At 39.3% G+C, this 8,479-nt stretch overlaps 1 pseudogene; it reads left to right on the top strand.

Annotated features, from left to right (window-relative positions):
* The first annotated feature begins 294 nt into the window (after nt 1-294).
* On the top strand, nt 295-730 carry LOC147458443 (uncharacterized; annotated as a pseudogene).
* The last annotated feature ends 7,749 nt before the right edge of the window (nt 731-8,479 follow it).

Below are 8,479 nucleotides of genomic sequence, written 5' to 3'. Positions count from 1 at the left end.
TGGCTAGGCTCTTTGAGCAAGTGTAATAAGAGAGCAGAAAATTAGAGTGTGGCATCTTGAGTAAAGATAGTGACAAGTGCTAATACCTTTGCAGGACATGGTGATTTTGAATGACAATTGCAAGGGAGGTGTTGGTCCTGCACACCACACATATCACTTGTGGGTAGGAGCACAATTTGCAAAAGATATAGATACGCTCACAAAAGAGATAATGCAAAGCTCCTTGCAAAGGCAAGGCTCACAAACGTTACAAAGATACTTACAAAGCGCCAGTAACAACAACCCGGGTTCTGCATGGGAGAAGAAGCGAGTTGCATTTATGCTTTTACTTCATGTCGCAAGGCAAGGCGACCTTCAGCTCCTCCTGCAGTTTGTGATAGAGGCAATACGCCCTTCAGCTCCAGCTGTTGCAGTTTTTGACAGGAGGCAGATGACCTTGGTTCTTGCTGCAATTCATGGTAGTTCATGATAGAGGTAAGTCGACCTTTGGCTACTACTGCAGTTCATGATAGAGCAAGCGGCTCTTGCTATAGTTTGTGACAGAGTAAGAGGCTCCTACTACAGCTCATGACAGAGGCAAGGCGACCTTCATTCCTACCTTCAGCTCCTCCTGCAGTTTGTGATAGAGGCAAGATGCCCTTCTGCTCCAACTGTTGCAGATTTTGACAGGAGGCAGACGACCTTGGTTCTTGCTGCAATTCATGGTAGTTCATGATAGAGGCAAGTCGACCTTTGGCTACAGTTCATGATAGAGCAAGCGGCTCTTGTTGTAGTTTGTGACAGAGTAAGAGGCTCCTACTACAGCTCATGATAGAGGCTAAAACGCTGCCGAGCTTTGGCAATCATCTTCTGCTGTCTTCTCGATCGTTAGTCGCCGTTAGTTTTGAATTTTAAAACTAATGTCGTTTTGTAATTTGTTGACAAAGAAAATTCAAATTTGACGGACCTCTATTACATTTTAAAACTGACGTTGCTGCTATTGCTAGGTTCAAACGAGCTCGGTTGTAGCGTCCCTCAGTAAAGATGCATTGCCGATCTCTTTGCAACTCGATTTACGGAACCACAATTGAACACGGACGATGACAGTGCGATGTAAAGCCTCAACAACTCCTCCAATTCCAATTGGTTTCCAGTATGAGCATTAAATTAGCTTAATGTTTTGCTTTTACATCTTGTGAACATAGCGCATGGCCGGAGGGCTGTCGCCTAGCTCTTGGTGGGTCCAAAAACGTACGCCTTGTTTTTTGCCCAATGAATGTGCCACGGTCCACAGTAGATCTAAAAGATCTTCCAGTGTCTCATCTAAACTTGGCCTCAATTTGACGAGGTTTCTAATGTTGTTGTGAATAATACGAACTAGAGCTCGAGCCTTGCAAGCTCTAGGTGGTACCTCAAGGCTCAAACTAGAGCTCAAGCCTTGTAGGCTCTAGGTGGTTCTTTATGGCTTGAATTATAGCTTGAGCTTTGTTATGTGTGAGAATTGATCAAGAAAAGTCTTAGCTCCACATGAATTTAAGTTGTTTTAGGGTTTCCTGGAGCAAGAACCGTTGATTCCCTGCAGCATGCAAGGCTAGGGAGCGGTGAGGCTTAAAGCTAGCACTGCAGCAAGTTGAGGTTCAAATCTTTCTTGTTGAAGAAGGTAGATGGGGGACCAGCCTCTGGAGGGTAGTGGTCATAGGGGTGAGCGATCAAGCGGCTCCACACTCTCTGTCTCCTTTCTTCCTTTGTCGGCTCCTTGTTTTTTGGAACAAGTGGAAACCACTTCTCCTTGCTTTGCAAAGAGAATCAATGAAAACTATTTTCATTGTTGGTTCATGACTAGGGAAACAATTGCTAACGGTGGAGCGATTAGTTATGTTGTGGTAGCCGCTGGCGAAATGTATGGTTCTTGGTCCACCTTTGACGTCATGATCCCTTTGCCAGCGGATGTGGTGAGCATTGTAGTTGGTATCGGCTCTGCTGCAGCATGCTGCTAAAGGGTGGCATCCTTTGGCAGTTTGGTGGCTCAGTGTAGGTCCATCTTGAATATTCTTGGAGGTTCCATCCTGTGGTGCCCACTCATGTGCCTTTTTTGGTGTCTTGCTTGAACTCTTCTTTGGATTACTATTGCAAGGTGATGGAGGGTCTGGACTCTGCTCTACTATGGATTTTGCTATTTTCTTGGTATGATGTTTGGTATTGTCGGGATCTATAGTATCCATTGGTGTTTTCTTCTTGAGAATGCCCCTGTGTCGGGGTGGCAGTACGGTGGATTCAAAGGCATCCTCTTGGTGATTTTTGGTCTTGTTTTGTATTTTCTCGTTTTGTTTGGAATTTGATATGTCACAGTTGGTTGTAACTAGAGACCTTGGCTTTTTGTGAGCATGGTATTGATGTAAATTTTTTGGTTTTAATTTTTGTGTGGGCAGAATCACATAACTAAGTAGGCGCTATTGGGTTACATAGCCTCAGAGTTGATGGAGGATCAATTGCCAATATGTGGTCTCTCCCAACAAGCTCCTAATATAGAAAAGGGTGAGAGAAAGTACGCTCTTTCCTACATACAAGTGTCTGCAACCTCTTGTCAATTTGTACATGCAACTTAATTTTTGTTTTTGGGTTGTTTATTGTTGTAGTGAGTGTTCTAGCTAACTCAAGTTTTAGCTTTCAGCTTGAGTAAAATCAAGTTTTGGCATTTGTGCTTGTAGAAAAAATCATACCTTGGGCCCTAAAAATAAAAAAATCCATATTCTTTCATTGTGCGACATAAAATAGAAATTCTTCCTCTATCCCGAACTAACACATTCCAAAATTGAGTTTTGTAAGACAACTAATTCAGGCTTCCAAAGAAGTGGCATTGAACATGGTAGCCCCCACCATCCAAGGCTGCCCTCAAAGTTTCTTCAAGTTCTACTTCTACTTCTACAGCAAGGAAAAGCTAAGTTAGGCATCAAGGTTTCCCAAGTTCCTTGTATATTTTTGATCCCAATTTAAACATCATTTTTTATGCAAGTTATCTGTACACTCTTCAACAATACCACGATGCAACTTCTTTGAGTCTTAGTAGAACTTGACACCCAATCGTTGACAATAATGCAACATCTGCTCTAGAAATTGATCGGGATGCAGCCCAACATAATGCATTCACTCTAGAACGTCACACTAATAGCTGATAAGAGTGCAACCTAGTACGTTGTAACCTTCAATCAAGAGCTTGGTTCACAAATATTTGTCCCAAAATTGTGCATTTTTTCCAAAATTCTTAAATATGTGTTCAATTCCAATCATATAGTCATGTTGCACAGGCCAAGGACCACCAGCCTGCCAGGTTTCATTAGGAGACATCCTACGCGTAGGATGTCTCAAGGCCATTTCTGGGCACCAAATATAAGAACTCTCATCACACACATTTTTTGAATAGCCTTTACATGCTAGCCACCAAGTTTCATCACATTTGGACCAAATTGACCTCCTATGCATGAAAAAACGCAAAGTCAGGGCATAGAGGCAATAATGGGCCATAGACCTACCAAAACTTGTCCAAATCACATGAAACTTGCACAATACGTTAATGAGCACATTGCCAACCAACCTGTGTGGTCACCTGCAAAAAATGATGAAGTAGACATCCTACGTGTAGGATGTCTATTTGACATTTTTGGCCTATAGAGGGTGTTTTTCAATTCCAAATCTTTTCATATCACCTTCAAGAGCTCATATATCAAGTTTGAAGCCATTCTAATCATTTTTTACCCCCAACATCTCCAAGATACACTTTTTAAGCCCAAAAACACTACACATGGTCTTACCACCACCAATTCTTGTCCAAACCAAAATCCAAGAGCATGGCCATGATCCACAGGCCAAGAGCTATCCACAGAACAAATCTCAAGCTATTTTGATGAAATAGACATTCTACGTGAAGGATGTCTCCAGCATGTTTTTAATCTTCTTCGCAAGAAATGACATCATAGGAGCCATTACCATGGTGCAAGGATCCCATATATCAATTTTCAACCCATTTGGATGTCATTTTCCACCTGCTGTATACATCCTACCCAATTTGTGAGCTTAAAACCTGAATCTGCCCAAAAATCCACTTTTTGATGCCCAAACCCAATTCCAATCATATAGTCATGTTGCACAGGCCAAGGACCACCAGCCTACCAAGTTTCATCAGGAGACATAATACACGTAGGATGTCTCAAGGCCATTTCTGGGCACCAAATATAAGAACTCTCATCACACACATTTTTTGAATAGCCTTTACATGCTAGCCACCAAGTTTCATCGCATTTGGACCAAATTGACCTCCTATGCATGAAAATTACTTCTACTCCAACAGATATTGGAGATGATGTTTACATGCCAATTGATGATTCAAGATCTATGGTGTGTGATAGGGATTTAAATGTGGCATCTCTTTCTTATACCACAAGCTTGCAACAATTAGCACACAATATCTCAAATGGCATTGAGGATGATTCAATAATGGATACATCCAACCTTTTGTAGGACCAAATTTCTTTCAGAGCAAAGAAAGCTTCTATGGAATGCGACTCTATGGAGAGTGAAGACCTCAATGGTAACTTGGAAATTTTTAAGAGTGATTCTTGTTTAAAAGAAGAAGATAAAATCATAGGTGGGGAGATCATAGAATACATTGACCATAGAGAGAAGACTATGGACATGGATTGTCTACTCATGAAAAATGTAGAAAATGGTAAAGTGGATTCATGTGCGGATGATCTTCAAGAAGTGTGCAAGGTAACTAAAAAGCTTTGGTATGATCCAAGTGTGCTAAGCATGGAAGAAACTACCATACAAGCAGCCAAGGACTCCACAAGTTTAAAATATAATCTATCAACTTTTGATGTAGTACAAGGTGAGGAGATTCAACTTTGCAAAGGTGGGGTGTACAAGCTCTTGAAGATTATAGCAAATACATCAAGGAGGAAGAGTGACCTATCTTTTATATCACATTCATAGTGGTGGAAGAAATGATGGATAGAAATAAGAGCTACAAGTTTCTTCGACCAAATTGGGTAAGTGATTCCATACCATAGATCTCTCTCTAGGGAAGAAATTTCAAGATGTTTGATCCTGGGGGGCGCTTATGGAAACTTTTTTTAATGGAGGAGGTTTACTCAACCACTTCATTAAATCATGCTATTGGATTTGGAGAGAACCTTTCACAGAACACAACGTTTTCTAATCATACAGGAAAGGTCCTTCATGAAATATGAAAGCAGACAAAGACAGACATGTTGTGCGATTCAATAAATGGTACATGAGTGTACCATTATCTAGGGGGAGGTGAATGATAGCCATTTTTTGGCTATCGTTATTTGACATAGTGAACCACCTCATCCAAAAAAAAATCACCTAAACACTATGGCTATCCTTACCTTTCACTGTAAATAAGCGTGTGTGTGTTAGGGGACTTTCCCCATATCTCCTTAAAATCCGGAGTTAGCTAGTCATTGGACTAGTTGAGCCAAATAAATAAATAGAAAATAAAAATAAAAATATGGTAACACCCATTTGTAGATAATATTTCATTTTATATAGGACCTAACTATAGGGGTTTTTATTAAAATTATTTTGTTATTTATTTAAATAATTTTATCTAGAAGTGCGTCATTTACCTAAGTATGTTATGTACATTGACTTGCCGTTACCATAATTATCTTACATTGTACTTACTCTTTATTATATAAATATACATTTTTATGCAAGCCTCTCTAAATCTTGGTGAACCCACTCCAAGAAAAATCACAAAAATACCTTTCACTTAGTCATTCCCTTTTACTAAATTTTCATTTTCCTACATGCATTCTTTTTACTTCTTGTAAGTAGTCCTAAATCAATAAAAAACAAATGAGGACCCCCTCGTTTGATTCCCTATGTTTAGTTTTTCTATTTTATATTTATATACATCCGACACTATTCCAAATTCCATGAATTATTTTTATACTAACCTCTTTTTTTCCATCATATTCATATATCATATTTGAGATTAATCCTAATCCATGCATATTTTAAACCCTCAAGAATATATTAGGTAATGCTTCCATCCAAGGAGGGGCTTGCTCTTGGAGGATTATGCAAATTCAACAAAAGGGGGGCCATTGAAGACTTTTGTAGGAGGAAAAACATGAATTTTGGTGGGGATTTTGGCGTCCACCTCCACTCTGAATTTGAGGAAGTGACCAAAATGAAAAATTTATCTCACAAGATGAATAATCACCTCAAAGGTTTTCATTACTTTTGGAGCTACTACCAGTGAAATATGATTTTTTTGGTAGAACCCAATCTGCCCACTTTTTCTCACAAGTTACCCTAATAAAGACCATATTAGGTATTATGGTAGAAATCCCGCATTATGGGAATCTCCAAATTGACTAAAATCATGTAATTTGAGAATTTCCAACTTAAAGTGGAAAAAAGGAGACAAACTTGTTGATAAGATAGAGTGAAAATCTTGTTGGATTGTGGTGTTGATAAACACCAAAAGTCAAGAGGATGAACAAAGCATGAATTTGAAGAAACTCTCTTAATTAAATAAAAGAAAGAAAGGTTGATACAACTAGAGATCTTGTTTACAAAATTGGCTTTTATAGTCACAATAGAAGCTCCACATAATCTACTCCAAATTTGATGCCGTATCCAAATTTTGATCCAAGCCTGGTTGATGTGCATGAGCAAGACTTGCTTTATCTTTTAGAGCATGCCTTTCTGGAATCTTAATTCTAGAAAATGGTCCTTCTTTGATGGGTGTCCATGACCAAACAATTGCATCTACTGTTTCCCACACTTGTGGGTCCTTGTAGTTGATAGCCCAAAAACCCTTCTAGCAATTAGTGTAAGCTTGAGTATCCGTCATCCCACTCTTTCTCGCACAAGGTGCCCAATATTGAATCAAATTTTTTTGTAGTTTGGTGATGTAGGATCATTATCAATGTTTGATAAAGCCATTGCGAGCCAAACTGGATAGATTTCCATGTCACTTGGAGCTAGCATAACAAAGTCACCTTGGTGCATATCAGACATAGGGTCAAACTCTTCCCTTGGTCTATCTCATTGAAGACCACAAAAATGATCATTCAACTCTTCAAGGCCTAGGAATCTTTCTGCTCCTTGTTGTAAGCTCATTGTAATGGATTGTAGGTGACAAGAGTCGTGAGTTGTTGCCAAAAAAATTTCATACAAGCCTCTCTCTGATATGGTTGCTTTTACAAGCTCGTCAAATCCTTACCATCATAGGTCTATAATACCGTGGCACATTTGAACCAATCCCTAGATTTTGCCATAACTTAATATAATTCTTCAACCCTAAAATCACTTCTTTGTGAGCCTTGACATATTCTGCCATTGGCACCAAAGGTGGATCTCCATGTGGCAACATTGGATTGCCTTCTATGTCAGATTTCCAAAGGAGAATGCTTACACTCCAACTTGATACACCTACATGTGCCTTATACTGCATCATTGGTGTCTCATCTTGCATAAAAAACCTGAATTGAAGTGGTTTGGAATGTCCAACAAGTATGTCTTGTCCATCACAAAGATAACCATCACAATATTGCTTGAAATCGGGGATCTTTCAAGCAAAAATGGGGCTGGAGATGAAGATGAACTATTTTGTAATGTATCCATCAAGTGTGGCAAAGTATATGTTTGTGTAACTCTCAATTTTTTTGAAAACTTACTGACATGGCATCTATGTCCTCATGTGTATGCCCAACCATCAAAAATCCTAGTTCGATGGTTTTGAAAACACCCCTTGCAACAAGCATTGACAAATAGGCAAATAAGTATCAATTTTTGTTTTCCCCTGCACAATTATCCAATTCTAGTAACAAGTTCTTTGGAAGCTTGCAAAATGTTGACCCCGATTCCACTTCTGTAGCTTCCAATGGTTGCACGATGGGCTCTTTTCCATCACTCAAGTTGTGGTGGCTAAAGCATCCCTTGAGTTCAAAGAATGTAGTAGAGAGATACGACTCCTTGGTAGTCCATTTGTTGCTAGATCACCAAGAGGATGCTTATCTATCCTCTCTAAGGTATTGTAAACAATTAGCAATTGAGCCAATTGTAAGATTTGGATCAACTCGCCACAAACCATTCAAGACAAAGTGACCATAATGACCTTCTCCATGGCCATGAGTGATCATACCTATCAAAGCCACTTGCAAATTGTATCTTGAATCCACAACCTTAGGAATTACAATGAGTAATCTAGGAATGGCAGTCTTCTTTTGATCCATCTTATCATGGATTATACAAACATACTTTTGTGGTTGAGTTTCTGAATATGTGCATCATGCATATATAAATGCCTACAACTCTTCTGTTGTGCCATGTGAACTTCTCTTTCTCTCAAGAGAAGAGCTCTCTCTTCAAGAGAAGGTTTAGCTTCTAGCCTTGCCTTGATTGAACTACAGACATTGTACTTAGAGAACTCACTTGTCTTTGTTAAAGTGACATGTGGATACTC

This window comes from Adiantum capillus-veneris, chromosome 5 (genome assembly GCF_014529385.1).
Source record: "Adiantum capillus-veneris isolate H3 chromosome 5, ASM1452938v2, whole genome shotgun sequence".
Lineage (NCBI taxonomy): Eukaryota > Viridiplantae > Streptophyta > Polypodiopsida > Polypodiales > Pteridaceae > Adiantum > Adiantum capillus-veneris.
Note: the sequence above shows the minus strand (reverse complement) of the source record. Positions and strands in the feature narration are given on the sequence as shown.